This window comes from Podarcis pityusensis (genome assembly GCF_964106645.2).
Source record: "Podarcis pityusensis genome assembly, chromosome: 5".
Lineage (NCBI taxonomy): Eukaryota > Metazoa > Chordata > Lepidosauria > Squamata > Lacertidae > Podarcis > Podarcis pityusensis.
In genome coordinates this window covers 27,154,740-27,178,238 of record NC_138032.1, presented here as the reverse complement: position 1 = coordinate 27,178,238, position 23,499 = coordinate 27,154,740, and the positions used below count along the sequence as shown (strand labels likewise).

General features: G+C 43.2%; 1 long non-coding RNA gene across 10 annotated transcripts in view; it reads left to right on the top strand.

Annotated features, from left to right (window-relative positions):
- Positions 1-23,499, top strand: part of LOC308478508 — a 72,166-nt gene that overhangs the window by 10,627 nt on the left and 38,040 nt on the right. For 7 of the 10 annotated variants that reach the window (XR_013987082.1, XR_013987083.1, XR_013987084.1 and 4 more), the window contains exons 2-3: positions 5,979-6,043; positions 6,763-6,806. This is a non-coding gene — a long non-coding RNA (uncharacterized lncRNA). Of the gene's footprint in view, positions 1-5,978; positions 6,044-6,690; positions 6,807-23,499 lie in introns of all 10 variants that reach the window. The other 3 variants (XR_013987088.1, XR_013987089.1, XR_013987087.1) reach the window with 2 other exon arrangements.

The window sequence follows — 23,499 nt, the reverse complement described above, 5'->3', positions numbered from 1 at the left end:
TGTACTGTTGAATGACAGGAATAAAACATGTAGAAAGGACTCCTGTCTGTCTCTTCTTCCCCTCCCTGGGAAGGAATGCAGGGAGGGAGGAAGGAGGAGGGTGTGTCCTGCTCACGTTTGAGGAGGATCGCCGGTTTGTTTACCTAGCCTGCCGGAGGTCGCAGACGGACGGTAAACACACAGTATCTCGCTCAATTGCCTCGGGGGAGGCCAGGTACCTCTGCCTGTGAGCTGAAGAAGATACTGACATATGGTAGCAGAGGATGGTTCCGATCCATCGGACATCTGCATGAGAGGCTGGTGGATTGTCCTCCTCTGCTCCAAGGAGGAAGAGAAGCGTCTGAGAAAAGCCAGAGGCTCAACAGACAGCTGATGGAAAGAAGAGGTGTTTTCCAAGCAACGGAGTTCAAGGTATGCTGCTGCATTTCGGGCTAAAAGTGTGAACGCAGAAGGATTAATTCACTGGTTCACGGGGAGCTGCGTTTTGGAAAAATACAGCTCCGGGAGAAGAGGCCTGCATTCCACAAATTTTTGTGGTTAAGATAAGAAGTCCCATTGAAATGCATTGTTGCTAGGTAACGGAAAGTTACTGGCAAAGGGGCTGGACTGTGATTATGAAGCTTGAGAAAAGCGAAACAAAACCGGAGAATGTTTTGGCTACAAAGTTTACGTGCCCTTGGAAGGGACTTTCAATAGCAGCCAGAGTTTAGCTGCCAGGTGCAAAAGACCGTAAACAACTTGCAGTTTTGCCTGCCTGAGAAAGAAAAAAAACAACTGTTGGATTTTACAGCTTGTTTGAAAGTGAGAGAGGCTTGGATTCAAAATGGATGCCAAGAAGGGGGGAGTTTTGCCTTACCCATCTCCCCTGACCAGAGACAGTTATTCATCAGGGTCTGGATGAATAACTACCCCAGAAGGGGTGAGCCAAGATGATGCTGGCCAAGTTCCTAAGAGCTCAACGAAAGCTGAGGAGAGCTTTGACCCCAGAGGGGAGAGTGCAGGAACTGTGGCTGTTGGAACTGTTGGTGTTCCTGAACAAGGAGCAATGGGTGTTGCTGACAGGGGGAGGGAAGAACAGAGTTCAAATCTCCCCACTGATGATGCTACTGGGAAGCATGGAGTAGCATTGAGTGCTGTCCGATGCTACAATTGTGGACAGGCTGGGCATCTACAGCGAAACTGTAAGAAGCCGCGCCAGTCAAGAGGAGCAAAGAGCAGCTCTACGAAGCCTGAGGCGTCAGGCAAAAGCCGTTCCAAGTGCCAGGTGAAACCTGCAAAGGCTATGATGGTGAAAGGAACCACGCCAGATGTTGGGAACTCGTTCATAATTGACACGGGCTCAACGGTTCATATGTGCCCGCACAGAGGACTATTTTCGACGTTAAGGAAGCAAAGCTTCACTGTGAAACAGCCCAACGGTCAGGAGTTGGAAGCGACCGGAATTGGGACTGTGTATCTTGAGAGTCTGAACTTGACTATAAATGATGTTTACCTGGTTCCAGAACTGAGATTTAATCTGCTGAGCGTGTCGCAGATTGCAAAGAAAGGACTGAAACTGTCCTATGATGCTAAAAGCTGCAAGATCTACAAAGATGGAGAACTGTTTCTTACTGCCAGAGAGAAAGATGGACTGTATTTGTTGACTTTTGATCAAAGTGATTACATGAAATGTAATTCTTCTGTTTCTAACGAAATCTCTCTTGCAGGTGTGACCAGTGTGAGCACCAGGAAGGTGACGAAGAAGGTCGACAGAGCATTTCAGCGGGTGTATGCTGATGTGATTGGTCCTCTAGAACCATCTAGAGGCGGTGCACGATTTTACCTTGTGTGTGTGGATTGTTTCACTAATTATTCTTGGGTTTATATGATGGAGAAACCGCAAGAAACTTTAGAAAAGTTTCAGGAGTTTTGTGACAAGGTTAAAAATATGCATGATGCTAACATTGATTGTCTTTTCACAGATGACAAACAAGTTTTTCTGTTACAGAAGTTTCAGAAGTTCCTAGATGGAAAAGGGATAGACCACAAAGTTGCAGTTTCGCAAGAAGCGTGGAACAGGGGGGTCTGTGTTAGAGTGAACAAAGAATTGCAAAAGGGGATGAATGCGCAATTGCTAAGTTCACATTTGCCACATGAATATTGGGCCGAATCGCTAGCGTCCTATCTTCATGTGTGGTTGAGAAAGGTCTCAACAGAGTTGGGATGTTCTCCTTTTGAGAAGCTGTTCAATAGAAAACCTTCTGTTGCCTACTTTAAGGTTTTCGGGTCTCATGTGAGAACAGAAGCTCCAGGTGGAGTAAAGAATGCCAGAGGCATTTTTGTGGGTTATGAAAAGGGTCTCTACCGAGTAATTTTGTCTGAATCTGGTCAGGTGATTCTCACAAAGTTTCTAGAGAGTGCTCCAGAGCAAGAGCGGGTAGTACAGACATTTCCCACAGGTGACAATTCAGATGATGATGATGATTTTTCTGATGTCACAGATTACAGTGGTACTGACGATGACACTGATAGCTCAGAGAGTTCAGTTGTAACAGTCATTGGGAGGAAATCTCACACAATGGATAGACCTTCACAGATGAAGGAAGAACCACTGATTGCTACTGGTTCTCAACAGAGTCCAGAGGTTGAACCAGTGAGCAGAGAGGATCAGCACCTCATACGCAGGTCTGAGAGAGACACAAAGGGTGTACCACCAAAGAGGTACTCAAAAGAGTTTGCTAACTTAGCTGTTGCATGTGTTGCTATTGTTAACAACTCAAAGCAGGTTGAAGCAGTGTCTAAGTCAGAGACAAAGACACAACAGAGAGTAGCTAGCCAAGGTAATGCAGAAGCACTCATTCCTTGGAAGCCAGACAACCAGAGAGGTACACTGGTGAAACCAGTGGTGGGGAGTTCCAAGGGTGGAACTGAAACAACAGGGGACTGTTATATGTATAACAACTGTTTGTTTTCTTCTCTGGATAATGTTTTGCCAATTGATGCTTTTGGGGGAGGATGTTGGGAAAAAGCACCAAGGCAAAAGCCAGCTCCAGATGGCTGGAATGCAAAACAGGATGTTGTGGTTTTGCAGAAGTACTGTTGGGGAAAAGGTGGAGCCTATTCTCTGTACTGAGCACCGGATGTTAGCTCAGTGTGTCATTTGACCTGTACTGGAAGTACAGGGGAGGGAGTTGTGACTCTTCTGATGGAGTCTGAAGGGAACAGTCACATTTCTATGTACTGTTGAATGACAGGAATAAAACATGTAGAAAGGACTCCTGTCTGTCTCTTCTTCCCCTCCCTGGGAAGGAATGCAGGGAGGGAGGAAGGAGGAGGGTGTGTCCTGCTCACGTTTGAGGAGGATCGCCGGTTTGTTTACCTAGCCTGCCGGAGGTCGCAGACGGACGGTAAACACACAGTATCTCGCTCAATTGCCTCGGGGGAGGCCAGGTACCTCTGCCTGTGAGCTGAAGAAGATACTGACAGGGGCAACTCCAATCGCAATGGCTCTGGGCAAGGGAAGGTTTGGTGTGGGAGGTTGGGTAGACTGGGTAAAGGGGACATGGCACAGACAATTAGTGACTGTGCTGTGTACCAGCCCCTCATCCAACCTGGGGAATTGCAGTTGTCCTCTCAACATGTCCATGGGTCTGCGGCTATTGTTGCTGAATGCCAGGCCAGCTCTGAGTAAGACCTTCCTCACCCATGATCCGAGGAAGCCAGTGTGGTCTATATCACTGAGACCTGGGTAAGTGAGCAGGGCAGAGTTGGTCTCACCCAGCTGTGCCCACCTAGATACTTGGTGCAGCATCAGGGCAGGTTTGAGGGCCAGGGAGCAGGAGTTGCTGCAGTCTATAGAAATTCTATTGAAAAGCAGAGACATCACCTTGCCAACAAAGGTCCGTATAGTTAGAGCTATGGTTTTCCCAGTAGTGATGTATGGAAGTGAGAGCTGGACCATAAAGAAGGCTGATCGCCAAAGAATTGATGCTTTTGAATTATGGTGCTGGAGGAGACTCTTGAGAGTCCCATGGACTGCAAGAATATCAAACGTATCCATTCTTAGGGAAATCAGCCCTGAATGCTCACTGGAAGGACAGATCGTGAAGCTGAGGCTGCAATACTTTGGCCACCTCATGAGAAGAGAAGACTCCCTGGAAAAGACCCTGATGTTGGGAAACATGGAGGGCACAAGGAGAAGGGGACGACAGAGGAGGAGATGGTTGGACAGTGTTCTCGAAGCTACCAGCATGAGTTTGACCAAACTGCGGGAGGCAGTGGAGGACAGGAGTGCCTGGCGTGCTCTGGTCCATGGGGTTACGAAGAGTTGGACATGACTAAATGACTAAACAACAACAATATAAATTCTCTCATTTCCAGGCTTTCTGCCCAGTTGGGGGAAAATCTAGGCTATGTGTTCCTGGCATTGGGCAGTCGGGACAGATTAGGGATTCAGATGGTTTCCTGCCCACCGCAATGCTCTGGCACAAGAGACTCATCTCCCCTTGTCCTGGGTTCTGTCACTTGGTGCATTAAAAGAAAGATTCCATTCTGTATGCACTGTCCCGTCCTTTGGCTGCCTTAGCCCTGAGCAGTCACAACTCCATAGCTTTCGCTCTTCAGCTTCATCTTGTAAAAGCTTGAACAGAAGCCTTAATATGCAGATTGATTTAGCACTGCAGCAAGATGATTGAAAAGTGGATATCTATTATAACTGTGAATCATTATTCGGGTCTGATTTGTGTATTATAGTCTTAAATGTGATTCAGGCAATGCTGCCTTAGATGCTGCTATATGAAGTGATAATGGGAAGGGCATTAGCTATAATGGGTCATGAGCCGACTCATTAGACAATACAACTGATTTTTACTGAGTGCATCAGTTTCAATAGCGAGTTTAGTTCTTTTGATGTGGAGCAGAACTGTTCAGTGGGTTATCTGTCAAAATCAAGATTCGGGTTACTTTAGGCGTCTGTTGAGTTGCTATTTTTTCACCTTTAAAGAGAAAGGTGATTTTCTAAGAATTTTCCATACATAAAATGAATTTTCTTCATGAAGCCCTTATAAAACCCATCATAAAGCTGGAGGCTTAATTTAACCAGTTTGGAAAGCTGCAATTCTCATTTCAAGCTTGTCAAAGATTCCAGCCAATTACTTTACTTCAAAGAAGAAATAAAGTGCATGTTTATAGCACACCTGTCTCCACCTTAGCTTTAGGAATGAAACACTCTGGTGCCGATGGTTTCTCTAAATCACTTATCGCCTTCTTCTTTACAACTTAATACGCACCTCGCTCTAGTCCAGCCAGTTGCTGTATTCTCAGTCTTTGACTTGATTCACACCCACATTGATTTGTACCTGCAGTAACCCACAAGTCTGGCCACCTGAAAAATATATAGCCTCCAGAGAGGGAAGGTCCAAGGTCCAATACCTGTTATCTGTCTGAAACCCTGGAGAGCTGCTGCCAGCCAGTATAGACAATACTGAGCTTGATGGATGAATGGCCCAACTTCCTATAGGAGACTTTTTGTTGTGTTGGTGCTGACCTTTAAAGCCCTAAATGGCCTCGGTCCTGTATACCTGAAGGAGCGTCTCCACCCCCATCGTTCAGCCTGGACACTGAGGTCCAGGGCCGAGGGCCTTCTGGTGGTTCCCTCATTGCAAGAAGTGAGGTCACAGGGAACCAGACAGAGGGCCTTCTCGGTAGTGGCGCCCACCCTGTGGAACACCCTCCCTTCAGATGTGAAGGAAATAAGTAGCTATCCTATTTTTAAAAGACATCTGAAGGCAGCCCTGTGAGGGAAGTTTTTAATATTTAACGCTGTAATGTTTTTAATACTTGATTGGGAGCTGCCCAGAGTGGCTGGGGAAACTCAGCCAGATGGGCAGGGTTATAAATAAATTATTATTATTATTATTATTATTATTATTATTATTATTATTATATTAAACTTTCTATTCGTTAAACTGTTTCTTTGAACTACTCCTCATCTGTTTCAGGAGGATATTTTCACTGTCCCTAAAGAGAAGAGGTGTTGGCTTGAAGGACAGATCGCATATGAAAGGTGTGGAACATGATCTTGTGACATGCTTGCACTGAGAATGGCAGTCCTTGGATGTGTATCTGTCAGGCCCATGTTCAAGTTTCTACTGAAACTGCTTTGGGTTTAACAATACTGGATTGGTGAAGGAAGATGCTAGCTGCCATCATGGGGCCCTAACAATCTGATACAAACAAATTCTATCATTGTATCCATGAAAAAATGTGTGACCGGCAGCTTCTCCTAATCAGTATGCAGGGGCATCCTTTTTAAGCTGGAATCTCCATGCAGCAGTTTGTCCATCTCTTGAAATCTTCCATGACTACAATGCTCAATTATAAACATTTGAAAGATGGCTATATGGTACAAATGAAAGGGTGGATGTAACAGATCACACGAGTAATTTGTGTTTCACTTGCTTTCTTGGTTTCCCCCTAACTGCAGATAACATTAATTAAACCATGTCATTATCCTAGCTAAGATGCAGTAAATCAAATGCACTGTATACACTTCAAAATAGACTAAGTCAAATTTCCTAGAATGGAGTTTGTGTTATTAGTTCCCATGTATTGCTTGCACAAAGCATTTTATGAAAGCACCTAACATGGGGATCAATAGACTCCAATTATGATTGTTATATATGTGTATCTTGTTTTCTTTTGTTCTTAAAGTATTGAACTTCTAAGTCCCAGTAATTGAAGGCTGGAAGATAAACTCATACGCTTCATTCTACTTTCCTCCAGTGATTCACCTAGTAATTTTGGATCCTTTGGTGAATTTTTTTGGGGTAAGTCATTTGTGTCTAGTTATAGTTTTTGCTATATACAACACCAAAGCTAAAATGAAAAGCAAAATAAAGCTAACAATTCCAGTTCTGAACAGTGCAATGCAAATATCAGGGGGGGAAATGTATCTCGCAAATTAACCTTTGAAGATGAAAGCAGGGGCATGAAAGGGTCTGAAGAATGGGACACCAAATAGTGGCTACATGCGTGGGAGGAAGAGGACAAGAGTGTGTGTGACAGTTACAATGTGTGGGAGGAACAACATGCAGGAGGTTACCATGTGTGGTTTGTGTGCAAGGGGGGGCGGGTTTGCACAAAAGGAGGGGCAGGCATGGAAATACGGGGGAAAGTGAAAACGGGGGGGGGGGCAAAACTGAGCTGCAGAACAGAAGAGTGCAGTGGCTTCAGAAATGGGATGGGGAGAAAAGCTCTCTAGAGTTACGGCTGGGGGAATGGCAGTCAGTTGGTGAATGGGATGAGCAGGAGTACAGCCTGTTGTCTTTATATATGAAAGGTACAAAAATGGCCAGAAATAGATAAAGTGTCATACCTTGGTTTTGGAACAGCTTAGTTCCCGAACGTTTTGGCTCCCAAACACCAGAAACCTGGAAGTGACTGTTCCGGTTTGTGAACTATTTTTGGAAGCCGAACGTCCGACGGGGCTTCCGCAGCTTCTGATTGGGTGCAAGAGCTTCCTGCAGCCAATCAGAAACTGCGCTTTAGTTTTGGAAGTCAAACGGACTTCCAGAACGGATTCTGTTCGACTTCCAAGGTATGTCTGTACCTGTAAATTGTATTTGTCTGCATTGCATCCCTGAGTGACTTGATGCAATCCATGAGCATAACCATAGCAAATTAGATATTTTCCAATTTCAGAGAAACTAAACATATACACATTCCAATGAAAGATGTAAGTTAAATAAAACTGAGTGAATGGTCCTGGTGCAAGAGCGAGAACAGAATTTAACTTTCATGTTAGTTATTAAGGACACTCCGCTATGTTTGAGTGTATGGTTGAATGTTTCCTGTTCTGTCAATTCATTGTTACTGAGCAAAGCAGCTTCTGCTATTGTAACTAGATGTTATTAAACGCTGCTTGATTGTATCTGCAGTCTTGCAAACTGATTACAGAGAGAGCTCTTCGCCCCGAAATGCCACACAGTGTCATCAATTGCTCTGATTTCCATGGGACTGTTTCCACAAGCAAATGTTTCAGGAGTTATCCTTGCGTTTGAAACAAAACTGTTGACTACGGGGGATAGTTTATTGTGCATTAGGAATGGGGCTTTCTAAAAGCCTGTTATTCCCCCCCTCCCCTGCTGGTGATTCGGCCAGTTCAGTTCCCACCCAAATCTGTGCCAAATCTGTGCTCCCTCTGACGTCAGTGAGTTCAGGATCACAGACCTTCTAATAATGAAAGCAATGGGGGGGGGGGGGAGAAACAGAGCATAAAGGGATGTGTTCAGGAATGGTGCTTAGACCAATAAATAAATAAAGATCATGATGCCCATGACTCTTCAATCAGAAAAAAGCAGGTGCCTACTTTGAGGAATCTCCACTGAGCACAATGGGGAAAAAGGGTCTTTGTGCACATTATTTGCTGGAGAGACAGAAAGAAAAGTACTTAAATTCCAGATGGTGGTTATGCAAATAATCCCTTAATGGGCAAGCAGGACTAGCTCCCTTTGCCCATATTTATTTTCTGAGATTAAGCTTCTGCTTGTGCAAACGGTGTCCACAGGCTGGTACACAACCATGGACATCTGTGCTTTTCCAAATCATTAACAGTAGATTAGTCATTTTGGCTATTAAAACCTGCAGTGCAAAGATCTTGGCTCACGTCTGCTTCTATCCACTTGCCTCCATTAATAACGTTTCTGTCGTATACCACTCCAGTCGCAACAATGTTCTCTCGAGTCTAGAGCTGCCTGGAAGGTTAGTTTGTTTTACTGAAACTTCATCCCTCCAAGGACGCAAATAGGCCGCAATACAGCAGAAAAACAAGCCAGGACCAGTGTTAGCTTGGAAATGGTGAGGGATCATGTTGCGTCACAGCCCAGGCCTGCAAAATTTCGATATCGAGTTTATGTGGACAAGTTCTGGCTGAGGATTCTGATGGAGAAAAGCCTGCCTAGGCTTGATTGTAGAGGAACAGCACAGAGTCACAATCTGTCTTTCTGGGTAATCACTGAATGATGAATACAAGAGAGGCAGTGAATCAATATTTCTTACAGGGATAAATTCGGGGCATAGAAGCCTAACGAGGTTTTTAAAAAAAGAATATATCACACTAAAGAGACAGAAGTTGTACTTGTACCCATTGCTGCAAATGATGAGGTTGAAGCCTGCTGTAGAATGAGTAAAATACTGCCATTAGTAGAAAAGGCTGTGTCTATTTGTCTCATGTGGATGCCGAATTAGGTGTTCAGTGAAAAATTAAGCATCTACAGAACTAGACCTTAAGATTGTGAAGCTAGGCTTGTGTGGACACTTCAAAAATAGCCTTGTTCACAGATAACACCGAACTGTTGTTGCTGTCAAAATAGCTGTCATTGAAAGCTAAATAATGCCATCCAGCCATGGCTTGCTGTTAAGAGACCATTTAGCATATGCACAAGTGTTTGAGTGAAAGAGAGCTTGCTGATTTGTACAGCTCAGATATGGGGTACACAGGCTGTAGACTCATTGAATATCCCATGCACTTGTTGAATGCAATGTGTGAACATCCCTAAATGCTAAGAAGTGCCACTCTCAGTTTGGGTGTCACTCTTTGCCCTGTTATAAGTGCCAAAAGCATTGCACCAACCCAGAAACTGCTCGAGACATTTTGCTTCATTATACACTCCCTGAGGTGGCCACCTCAATCTGCCTCAAACCAACCAAGATGACTGCACCAAAGGGCAAAGGAAATTCTGGGCCCGTGTGTAAGAACACCTGCTTAAAGCATTTCTTTTCCCAGCTCTCTTTGTCTTGGAGAGCTAGGACCCAGCTATACAGCTGCAAATAAAATGTTTTAAGTGTGTTTTAGGTGCAATATACAATGTGACTGGACCATAAAGAAGGCTGTTCGCTGAAGAATTGATGCTTTTGAACTGTGGTGCTGGAGGAGACTCTTGAGAGTCCCATGGACTGCAAGAAGATCAAACGTATCCATTCTTAAGGAAATCAGCCCTGAGTGCTCACTGGAAGGACAGATCCTGAAGCTGAGGCTCCAATACTTTGGCCACCTCATGAGAAGAGAAGACTCCCTGGAAAAGACCCTGATGTTGGGAAAGATGGAGGGCACAAGGAGAAGGGGACGACAGAGGACGAGAAGGCTAGACAGCATTCTCGAAGCTACAAACATGAGTCTGACCAAACTGCGGGAGGCAGTGGAAGACAGGAGTGCCTGGCATGCTCTGGTCCATGGGGTCACGAAGAGTTGGACACGACTAAACGACTAAACAACAATACAATGTGACACTAGATGATGATGGTGAGCCTTATGGAAAATTCAATGTATTTTTTTAAATGCTTAAAAAAAGAATTTTCAGAACTTTTTTTATATGTGTGTAAATTCCCCCCTAGTTTCACTCCTGCTCTCCTACTCTTTTTTCATTTACTCTCATAGTTGCTCCACTTTCTGTTCAGGTGCCTGCCAGAGCCAGTAAGCCTTGAAAAGCACATAGAGATGAAAAAGGAAGTGGGAAATGATGTCCCTTTCCCAACTTCCTCCTTCAACTCTACCTGTATATGTTTTTCAAAAAGGGCCAAATTATCTACTGTGCCATCTCATGGCAAAGGGCGAAATAAATTGGTTGGGGGCTCAGAAACCTCATGGGCACCAGAGGAAATCCTCAAGGGCACCATTGTTCCCCCGGGTTCAGCATTTGCAGTCACAGAGTTAGATCAGCTGATATATGCACAAGCAAAGTCAGTCCTGGCTCCAGATTTTGCAATTCCTACCCCCCGCCCAAAGGAAACGTGAGCAACTTACCCACAAAACTTTCATTGGCTCTCAAAGCTCTGGAATACACGAGAGACCCATGGCAAGAGTAAACAGCATCGGGGAAAGGATTCATAGGGTTGTGGGTAATCCCCAGATCCTAACCTTGGCTTTAGGACCACATCAAAACAATAGGATGCCACAGTCAATTTGTGCCCTGCTCAGTGCCCTGTTAAAGATTGATACATATTAGGACAAGGCAAGAGAAACTAGTATGGAGGAATTAAAGCAATTGGCTGCATGGGAACCTTTCCGCTTCTGTTAATATTCACGAAGAGTAAAATGCTCTTGACAAAAACACAAATTGGGTAATTAAATGAAGAGGCACAGAAATGCCAGGGAGGGGAGGCAAGGGAGAGGAAGCACTCTTGTGCTTGAGTTTGCACATCATCCACCTACTTCATGAATACTGTCTAGGGCCAAAAATTTACAAGAAGCAAATTCGAATCACAAAAGACACTATCATTGCCTTCTATTTCCCACCTGATAGCACAATGTATTGCCTCCATTCAGAGCAAAGTCTACCAGCAGATCAAACTGTTGAAGAGGGCTTTCACTACTCTCCTCCAAAACATGCCTTAGTCAATTCCATATACCCGAGAAAAGAAATAAATGTATCTTAATCTGATTCCTAAAAGCAGACAGAACGGGGGACAACCAAATCTTTTTTTTATATATATACATTTTTATTAATTTTCCAATACATTTATACATTTTTAACCAAATTGTAACAAAACATCTCTTTTGGACTTCCTTCAGCTTCCCTGGCAATCATCCATGTTTATCTCTTAATTACGCATTCCCTTTACACATATTGCCGTTTGTCTTCCCTCTCCCCTCTATTTCTTTTTTGACAATATCTCTCAGTTTTTACAGCGCCTCTCGAAACCCCACTAGCGTTGTTTGTATATCGCATACATTTTTCAGATACTCTACAAACTTTCTCCAGTCTTCGATGTACCTTTGGTCTCGGGCATATCTGATTTTCCCAGTTAATTTGTCCAGTTCTGCATAGTCTGTCAATTTCAATCTCCATTCTTCTATTGTCGGTAATTCCTCTTGTTTCCATATTTGAGCCAATAAAATCCTTGCCGCTGTAACTGCATACTGAAAGGGTTTACAGTCTTTTCTTCTTATTTCTTTCCCTGTAATTCCTAAAAGAAAGGCTTCTGGTTTCTTCACAAAAGTAAATTTTAACATCTTTTTCAATTCATTATAAATCGCATCCCAGAAACCTTTCACCTTCTTACATTCCCACCACATATGGTAAAACGTTCCTTCTATTTCTTTACATTTCCAACACTTATTACATGTCTTATACATTTTTGCTAATTTTACCGGTGTGATATACCATCTGTAAAACATTTTCATAACATTTTCCTTCAACGCAGTACATGCAGTAAATTTCAGATTTTCTTTCCACAATTATTCCCAATCGTCAAATTGTATATTATAACCGAAGTCTTTGGCCCATTGTATCATTTAACCTCTTCATCTTTCATGTTCCATTCCAACAGTATTTTATACATTTTTGACAGAATTTTACATTCATTATTTATTATATCTACTTGAAACTTTGAATCTTTTTCTCCATATCCACATACTTTTATGTTTTTTTTAAACATTTCATTAACCTGTAAATAATGCAACCAATCATATACATGTTCTTTAATTTGTTCATATGGCTTTAACTTCCATTTTCCCTCCTCTTTAATCACCATTTCACCATATGTAATCCAATTGCCTCTCATATTAATTTTCTTTACACTCATATCTTCTAACGGAGATAGCCAGTGTGGAACTTTTGGTTCCAGTAAATTTTTGTACCTGTCCCATACCTCTATCAACGAATTCCTGAAGATGTGGTTCCCAAAACCTTTATGAATTTTCTTCTTATCACACCATAAATATGCATGCCACCCAAATCTGTTATCAAAACCTTCAAGGTCTAATAATTCCTTATTGTCTAATTTTATCCATTCTTTTAACCAGCAAAGACATGCTGCTTCATAATATAGTTTCATATCTGGCAGGGCGAAGCCTCCTCTTTCTTTTACATCTGTTAATAACTAATATTTTATTCTTGGCTTCTTGCCCTGCCAGATATACCTTGAAATCACTTTTTGCCACTCTTGAAAAATCCCTATCCCCTTTATAATGGGGATAGTCTGAAATAAAAATAACATCTTTGGAAGCACACTCATCTTTATTGTGGAAATTCTGCCCCAAAAGGACAGTTTCATTCTGCCCCACACCTCTAGATCTTTCTTTATTTCCTTCCAAACCGGTACATAATTATTCTGGAACAGGTCAATATTTTGGGGTGTTAACCAAATCCCCAAATATTTTACTTTTTTCACAACCTCTATCTCTGGGGACAACCAAATCTTATATCTAGTTTCATATCCAGGGTGCCATGGTGGTGTGCCACCACACCATGAATTACAGTTGTCAATGGAACTATGAGCAGGGTTGCAGATCTTAAAGGAATGGGTTGGCTGGTAATAGGGGAGTACTCCAGTAGTGATGTATGGAAGTGAGAGCTGGACCATAAAGAAGGCTGATCGCCGAAGAATTGATGCTTTTGAATTATGATGCTGGAGGAGACTCTTGAGAGTCCCATGGACTGCAAGAAGATCAAACCCATCCATTCTGAAGGAAATCAGCCCTGAGTGCTCACTGGAAGGACAGATCCTGAAGCTGAGGCTCCAATACTTTGGCCACCTCATGAGAAGAGAAGACTCCCTGGAAAAGACCCTGATGTTGGGAAAGATTGAGGGCACAACGAGAAGGGGACAGCAGAGGACGAGATGGTTGGATAGTGTTCTCGAAGCTACAAACATGAGTCTGACCAAACTGTGGGAGGCAGTGGAAGACAGGAGTGCCTGGCGTGCTCTGGTCCATGGGGTCATGAAGAGTCGGATACGACTAAACGACAACAACATATATGCACCTGATGCGGGTGGTGCTGTTGTCTAAACCACTGAGCCTTGGGCTTTCCGATCGGAAGGTTGGCGGTTCGAATCCCTGTAACGGTGTGAGCTCCCGTTGCTCGGTCCCAGCTCCAGCCCACCTAGCAGTTCGAAAGCACATCAAAATGCATGTAGATAAATAGGTACCGCTCTGACGGGAAGGTAAACAGCATTTCCGTGTGCTGCTCTGGTTTCGCCAGAAGCAGCTTAGTCATGCTGGCCACATGACCCAGAAAAACTGTGAACAAACGCCGGCTCCCTTGGCCTGTAATGCGAGATGAGTGCCGCAACCCCAGAGTCGTTCACGACTGGACTTAACTGTCAAGGTCCTTTACCTTTACATTTTATATATGCACCTAATGCTGTAGGCACAAGTCTGCCGTGTATGACAGACTAACTTAAAACTGGAAAGTGGCATAAAGTGAGTCTGGAAGAAACCAATATGCAGACGCTGCTGTACAAGAGAATCTTAAATTGCATATCTGAGAAACCTGCTGAGCTTGCCAAATTCTCTGAGCACTGACCTTATTGAGAATTAGTTGTTTTGGGCTTTGGCTTCATCAGATCTGAAATGGAATATTGAAGTTAGTTTGCAAAGCTCTGCTTGCTTCGGGGAGCGGGAGGGGAGGAATTCCGTTTTGTTTTCAAAAGCACCAGTGTTTACTGTCCTGACGCTAAATTTTGGTCTCTGTTTTGATGTCACCCTTCCCTGCTTTCTCTTTAGCTATATTGCTCTACTACAAATTCCCACCATCAGTTTTTCCTACCAGTAGCCAATGTGTTCTTTCTCTGCCAAATTCATGCCATGTTATTAATGGACTAAAGGCAGGTTTCCACTTTGAAACTGAATTCCATCTCTTGAATATGGGTGTGGGGAACAGATGAAACCAGAGGGATATCAAGAAGCGCCAAACTTTGGGGAAGAGGCAAATAAGCAGAGTCAGCTCCCAGTTTTAGAGGGTCCTTGGGCACGTCACCCTCCATAGACCCCCCTCCCCCCAATCTCAAGATCTCAAACCTCTGTGGGAATGAAAACTAGTTCCTGGCTCTGCCCCTCCTCTCCTTCCCAGTGTACCTGCTATCAAGGGCCTGCGAGTTGCAATCTTTTGTTTAATGGTGTGTCTCATTGAAACGCCAGTCATACACAAATAGACGAATAAACTGGCAAGAGTTGGTTTGTTTGTATTGAGGCAGTTAATTGAATTACTGGGCTCCAATCCGTGACTAAGCAAATTGTTACCAAAGAAAACTGTCTCAAAGTGGTTCTTGCAAATGAAGCCCTGGTGTACTTGCATTCCCACAAAATGCTTAATCTGCAATTGTATCCTGATTGGTTGGTTGCTATTTTGCTTTGTTCTATTTTGCTTTCTTCTATTTTCTTTTGTTTGTGTATCCATTCAGGTTGCGCTGTGCGCCACAGCACCATGAACTACAGTTGTCAATGGAACTATGAGCTGGGTTTCCATTGCCCCCTTCTGCCACGTGACGTCACATGCGCACGCTGGCTCCCCAAAAGTTGGGCAGAACCCAGCGTGTGTGCACAGTCATCTCTAAATAAAGGGTCCCCACCTCATCCACTGTATTGCCACATCCCTTTTAAGCTCTAGGCTTTCTATGTTGAGGGAAGATAACTTGCCGTTTTTCTCTCTTTTTACATAAACAGTGGTACCTCGGGCTAAGTACTTAATTCGTTCCAGAGGTCCGTTCTTAACCTGAAACTGTTCTTAACCTGAAGCACCACTTTAGCTAATAGGGCCTCCCACTGCCACCGCGCCGCCAAAGCAAGATTTCTGTTCTCATCCTGAAGCAAAGTTCTTAACCCGAGGTACTATTTCTGGGTTAGCGGAGTCTGTAACCTGAAGCGTATGTAACCTGAAGCGTATGTAACCCGAGGTACCACTGTACAGTCATACCTCATGTTACGTTAGCTTCATGATACGTTTTTTCAGGTTGCGTCCCACGGCGACCCGGAAGTACCGGAAAGGGTTACTTCCGGGTTTCACCACTCACGCACGCATGCGCAGATGCGCAAAATGATGCCATGCGCATGCGCAGAAGTGGCGAATCGCAACCCGCGCATGCGCAGATGTGCCACTGCAGGTTGCATTCTATTCATGTTGCGAACAGGCCTCCGGAACGGATCCCATTCACAACCAGAGGTACCACTGTACTCATTTTCAACAAACTACTTCATCTGACTGCCCTGGTTTCTGCACACATTCAAGGGCTGTTTTACCTCCCATGTGGCTTTGCTCCTGGTTTTTAAGGTGTCTTGAAGAGTGGAGGGGAGATGGGCTGAAGTTGCCAAACCAGAGACATGGAATTCAGCTAGCTGTTGTCTACGCTCCTGCACCCAGTCCCCAGGTGACCCATATGCAGGTGGTGTCAGGAAGAACATAGGGCTAGGGCAGGTTCCCCCGGGTTCCCTCAGGGCTATAAGCCTGCCTTATAAGGTTGGTGCTGCAGCAGGGAACGCCCTAATGTTACATCTTCCCTTTTGATAGGATTTCAGTCTTTTCAGTCTTAGGCTATTTGCATTGTGTTTCCCAGGCCTTCATACCTCAAGGAAACACAAGGATCTAAATCCAGCTGTAACAAAGTAAAAATTCAATGGGCACTCTGAATGTATTCTCCAAATGCCAAGACTTTAAGAAAGCTACAGTTAAGACTGATGATACAATCACAAGAAGAGGCAATAAGACTATGATTTTTAAAGAACCTGTATTATATTTGTGGATAAGCTCCACAATCAGGGGCGTAGGAAAGGGGGGTGGGTGGGCCGCCCCAGGTGTGATCAGGGAGGGGGGGTGTGACAAATTATCAAGGAACAATTACTGCTCCACTAGGGCAGTTCATAAAAAACTTTTTTTAAAAAATGCCTGCTCCGAAGGTCTTATCTTACTACACTACATATGTAGTTACATATGAAAGTTCATGCATATCAGTTAATATCTTGACCTCCCTCCACGAAAATAGCTGTTTATTTGGCCGTTTTCCTATGTCGTGAAGGATGAAATTTCAACAAAGCATGTGCCTTTGCTAGACTTTTTTGGGGCACCTGCTAAAAGCATTCTTCTTTAGGCAAGCATACCTAGATGCTTAGGAAGTTGAAGTAATTTTAATCTTAATATTTTAGCTTTTGTATGCTTTAAAGTAGGATTGTTAATTTTTCTTGATTTTAATGCTGTGGTGTTTTTTTTGTTTTTTGTTTTGGTAAACCACTTTGCAGGTTTTTTAAAAATTAATTTTATTAAATAAATAAACAATAAATATAAATAAAATAACACAAGCCAAAACACAATCCATCCTGTAGATTTATGTATCTGTCCATAGTCGCCTACTTGTTATCAGAGGCTTAGAATCCACATTCCTTTGTAAGAAAATAGGAAATAACGTAAAACCATTTTTGCAGTAAAAAAAATAAAATGTGGTGGGGGGTGACAAGAAATTTTCCACACCAGGTACCACCTGATCTTCCTACGCCTCTGTCCACGATGGGGTGATTCATTTTTTTTTTTTTGCCTGTGGGCTTAGGAAAAAAGCTGTCACAATTGTGCAAGAACTGTATCTCAGCAGAGACATTTTGGACCATGATAATTCTAGACTTTCATTTGAAGGGGGAAAAGCAGAATTCTTCTTTCCACCCATCTGCTGAAGATAATAGATTGGCAGCCAAGGCTTGTTCTGAGGGGAAGAGCTGCGGTAGGAAATAAGAAAAGAAACCCCAGACCCTCAGATATTCTTTGAAAACACGGCTATAACAGGAGAGATCCGCTGTACTCAGTGCAATCCTGAACATGTCTATTCAGAAGTAAGTCCTATTGAGTTCAATTAGGTTTTCTCTCTAGCAAAGCCCACATGGCCCTGACTCCCCCCCCCCCAGTGCCAGGTTAAAGGATAGGATTCATTTGTACTGTCTTGTAGTAGTTTTTGTTTAATTCCCCCCCCCCCCAAACTAACAGGCAGTGGCACCCTCTGGGTCAAGGGACCCGCATGAGATCACAGAGCCCAAAAGATGTGCTTTTTTGGAGGGCCATGCTCTCATGGCGCCTAGAATAACATGTTTTGGGGTGTTACATGACATTGTGACCCCCAAAATGTGCCTTTCCCCCCCGGAGCAAGATCTTGCGCAAAATCATGCGAGTTCACAGCATACAAAATGGCCACTGTGCTCTTGCGGGGGGAAACGGGATGTCCTGGTTTTTCTGGGACACTTGCTGGGTATGGTCTGGTTGAGGGCAGGCTGAGGTTGGTGGGGAGCTGCCTCATTCACCCTAACTGACCTGCCTCATTCACCCTAATTGACCTGCCTTGATTGGCTTGTTCAGAACTTCTTAGTAGGTTGTATACCTGGGGTTTTCGGGACTCTTTCCACTGCCCAGGTGGCGGTACATCTGTTGCAGTTCCCATACGACCAGCCCTATGCAGAATTCAAGATCAATGCAAGTCAGAGCTTGCCAATGAATCCTTGAACAATATATACCCCTCCCCTGCCTGTTTTGTTGTCTTTGTGTTCTGGCAACAAACAACATGTTAGAAATGCAAATGCAATGTAGGGGATATATGCTAGACCAGACATGAATGTACTTGAATGACAGTTTGCACATTAGGTGGGTAAAAAAACAAAAACAAAACCTCAGTGTGAGCAATATAATTACAAATTGTTGTGCTGTCATGTTTTCAGTCTTTGAAGCATTCTTTTCCTTTTCCTTTTCCTTTTGTAATACTTTCATGGGTTTGGGGTTTTTCTTTGTTCTTTTTCCATTCTTCCTCCTTGGTGTGTAATTAAGTGCTTCCTCTAAAACACACGGTAAATTAGGATTTGGATGGAGCCATTCTGTTATAAAAGCAGGAATAAATCTCAATTTCTACAAACACAGTTAATTTATGTTATACCATCTTTGGGAAGATACACAGCCTGAAGGAAGGCTCTGAATTCTTCACGACACATTTCTCAAACTACAATCTAAAGGGTTCAGACAGCAGCAATTGTAGCAACTAAATGAGTAGCAACAACGACAACAAAGAACTTTAAATAATAAACTCACACATGGTAGGCCTGATAATACAGTTTGCTCCAGTGAATCATAGGTTCTGCAGTGGAACGGCAATAAAGCTCATCTGGATGTATGCTGCAGCAATATGTGCAGCCAGCAGGGGGTAGGAAGGAAGCCTTGCGGTAGAACCCAATTGTATTACTTCTACCTTTTGGGTGCCGTAATAAACATTCTATATGTAAATGATTCCAAGCCAATGTCCAAAAACATGACTAGTTCCTTCCGCTATATTTATTGCACAAAGGAAGTGCAAAACTTTTACGGTTTACATCTCTAAGCACTCTCCACTTTTAAACCATTGGTTTTTTTTCTGTCTCACATGCCTTTCTATCCCCTCCCCCAATTTTAAAAAAGTAGTGGCAATATAAATAGGCATTTTCAAAACTTCGTTTTTGACTTTTTTTTGTAGTTCTGTGTCTTGAACTTGCATTGTGGGCTTCTGTGAAACAGTCATCTGCCAATCTGAATTTTAACAGGTTCAAACCAAACTATGCATCAGGTCCTTCCTAATTACAAGTAAAGATCCTGTAGGGTTTTATTTGTTTTGTTGCACACCCAGAGGTTTTCCTGAGGGGAAGACCCTAAAAAGGAGTGTGGACAAAATCAAGATTGTGGGCCGGGAAGGTAGAGATAGTGGATTAAGGCCTTGCTCATATCTGACAAGGACTAGGGAAGACTTCTCCTGTGTTTATCTCCACAACGTGAGGTAAAATCCTAATCACTGACTTAAGTTTGTAAAGTAAAGGGAAAGATGAAAAGGGATTAATGGGGAATATGTAAACAACTTTCTTTAACACAATATAAAAGGAATGAAAATTAATGGAAGCTGAGCACGGGTGGAGGGAAGTCACAATGGTACTGTATAAATATGGAAAATAGATAGATATATCTAGATAAATATGTATAGTATATATTACAAGAATGATTAAAGATGTAAATTAATGTAATATTGCAAAATAAAATAAAATAAAATGATCCTATTTGCATTGTCCATTGGTTGTAACATGCTAGGCTGGTTAGCTAGCAGGTTTGAATGTTAAATGATGATTGAACCCAGAGAGGCATTATATTGAAATCTATCATGACCTGAATGTGTTGCACATCCAGGTATTCAACCACCATATTGAACCACACAGTCTGTATTTGTATTTCAGACTACAAAATATGCAAACACATTTAAATTGGAGATCCAAGGACTCGGCAGAATAGATTTTTTATTTTATTAATGGATTTGCTATTTATGTACAGTACCACAGAATTATTTGCATAGCAATTGATTAAAACTCGGTGGTACAGCTAATTGTGGTAAAGCTGTCACTCTGTTGTGAAGAGGTCTGATGTTGAGACCATCATCTGTTGCTCTCTAATAATAATTTGTCCCTCAGACTCTCTTTTGTTCTCTTTCCCGCTGTGATATCTCTATTCCCTCTGTACCCAGCTCTCCTGTTTCTCTCCAGCTGTTGCATGCAAAAAAGAACAGAGATCAAATACAGGAGCTCTGTTTTCCCTTCACAGATATCCCACTAGCTGTTCCCTGGCCTATTTCCTGCACAACCTGAAGGAATGCAATGACTGGAGTAAATTCCACCTTGTATTAGCAACCTTTGATCCCTGACTAACATCTGTTCCAGAAGGATTTATCCTGAGGTTTTAAAATTATTTATGTAATATTAAAAAAAAATTGAAAGTTAAAATTACCAAGCTTTATCTTGCACAGAAACAGGACCAAATGGACTTATAAATCAATATACAGTGGTACTTCAGGTCACAGACGCTTAAGGTTACAGACTCCGCTAACCTCAGGTTAAGAACTTTGCTTCAGGATGAGAACAGAAATTACGCGGCAGCAGTGCAGTGGCAGCGGGAGGCCCCATTAGCTAAAGTGGTACCTCAGGTTAAGAACAGTTTCAGGTTAAGAACGGACCTCCAGAACGAATTAAGTTCTTAACCTGAGGTACCACTGTATATGAAATTGAAACAGGCCAAAAGTGTATGGATCTGTCCATTCCTAATTTGGACTTGAAGACCAGTGAAGGACACAGTGAGGTTATTTTAAGAATGACACCAGGGATTCATTCACCAGGGAACTTTTCTTCAGCCTGGCCAGGTCAGTAATCAGATGACTGGATTTGAACCAGTCTTATGTAAAGTGTATTACAGCAATCTTGATTGGATGCAACTAAAGGATGAGTGGCCATGATTACCAGTAGATAGTTTACACCCAGGAAAGGGTGCAACTAAATGGGTGAAAAACACTCTTGGCTACCACCATCAATGCGACAACCAAAGAGAAAGACTTCTCATTGACTTTGACAGGAACGGGATGAAACTCAAAACACATTTCTTCTTGAAGGGCTTCTCACTGATGAAGGTCACATTAACTTTGTGGCATGGGATACTTTTCCCAGTACATTTCCGAGCACAATTCAAAGTGTTGGTGCTGACCTTTAAAGCCCTAAACGGCCTCAGCCCAGTATACCCGAAGGAGCATCTGCACCCCCATCATTCAGCCTGGACACTGAGATCCAGCTCTAAGGGCCTTCTGGTGTTTCCCTTGAAGCAACAGAGAACCAGGCAGAGGGCCTTCTTGGTAGTGGCACCCATCCTGTGGAATGCCCTCCCATCAGATGCCAAGGAGATAAGTAACTATATAACCTTCAGAAGACATCTGAAGGCAGCCCTGTATACGGAAGCTTTTTAATGTGTAATGTTTGATTATGTTTTATGTATGTTGGCTGCTGTCCAGAGGGGCTGGGGCAACCCAGTCAGATGGGCAGAGTACAAATAATAGAATGCTGATGATAATGGGTGATGCTGCTGCTGCTACAATATTTCCCCAGAAAGTGGGTCAATATTGGCATGAGAATGAACCATAGTGCTATCAGAATGGAAGAAGAGGCCTGGTGGATCAGATCAAAGCCCCATCTAGTCCAGCAGCCTGTTTTCACAGTGGCCAACCAGCAGTGACCTACAGGCTGGACATGAGCGCAACCGCCTTATTCCCATAATTTCTTCCCAGAAACTAGTATGCAGACCAGTGTTGGTTCCACCCACAAGACCCAGAGCTTGCAAAACTACTTGAGCAGCAAGAGAACGATCCATGTTGCAGTGGTTCCCAGGCTGCAAAGGTGTATCTTCCAAGTTTCCCTATTTACCAGGAATAGTTTCGATTTACAGAACATAGGAAGCTGCCTTACACAAGGTTGTGGGGAAACTGTGTCCCTCCAGCTGTTGCTGAACCACACCAGCTCCAGCAAGAATGGCCAATGGCCAGGGATGATGGGACTTGTAGCTGAGCAACATCTGGAGGCCCAAACGTTCCCCACATCTGCTTTATACCAGTTGATACATCTAGCTTAGTGACCCTACACTGTTGTTGTTGTTTAGTTGTTTAGTCGTGTCTGGCTCTTTGTGACCCCATGGACCAGAGCACGCCAGGCACTCCTGTCTTCCACTGCCTCCCGCAGCTTGGTCAAACTCATGCTGGTAGCTTCGAGAACACTATCCAACCATCTCGTCCTCTGTCGTCCCCTTCTCCTTGTGCCCTCCATCTTTCTCAACATCAGGGTCTTTTCCAGGGAGTCTTCTCTTTTCATGATGTGGCCAAAGTATTGGAGCCTCAGCTTCAGGATCTGTCCTTCCAGTGAGCACTCAGGGCTGATTTCCTTAAGAATGGATACGTTTGATCTTCTTGCAGTCCATGGGACTCTCAAGAGTCTCCTCCAGCATCATAATTCAAAAGCATCAATTCTTTGGCGATCAGCCTTCTTTATGGTCCAGCTCTCACTTCCATACATCACTACTAGACCCTACACTAACTGTAAGTAGCTCTCCAGGGTTTCAGGGAGAAGTCTTTACCAACCCTACCTGGAGATGCTGAAGGAAAAATTCACATTAATAAAGTAAAAATAATTAAGGAAACACAATTAAACCCTTTTTATTGAGAACTGCCCTCTTTGCTTGAATTGGGAATAAATAAAACAATGATGGGAAAAGAATGTGGATTTTGTTACAGCATGAACTACCAGTGTAAAATGTCCAGCTTTGCGAGGGAAAGTATAAGCAAAGTGGGACTGAGTTATTGCTGGAAGATGCTTTCCTAAGTAAAGGAATGCTAGGTAAGGTATGATAAATGGGAAACTGTCCATGCGTTGATCATGCAGGCAGCATGCTGAAGACTGGCCAGTTCTAATATATATGTCCAAAAGGAGGCTAATGTATGTAATCTGCCCTAAAATGTTATTATGCTATGCAATGTTGTGGCTGGCTTTTTTGAATTCTTCTTTCCTTTGAGAAAACTATAGCTGCAGTCTCAGTTGTGGTAGTTCCTGTGTGGTGTACTGTTATTTACAACAGGGCCCACCTTTTGTGATCACAAAATAAAGTCTTTCTTGACTTGTCCTTCTTTCTCTGTGGTGACTGACTTTCCAGCCACGGACACCTGAGAAGGGAAAACCACTTTCCCTTCAATGCCTCAGATTGAACTTTGGACCTTTTGCAATGAAACCATGTGTGCTGCCACTGAGCTAAGGCCCTTCCCTGTCCCTAATAAACCACTTTTATTAACTTTTGAGGATGCTTTGTTATCAAATGTTGTAATTGTGAACTGCTAGATTTGTTGTTCTTCAGGGCTCAGCCCCCTCCCCAAGGCCCACAAAAGTTAAATCTCAAGACTTGGAGA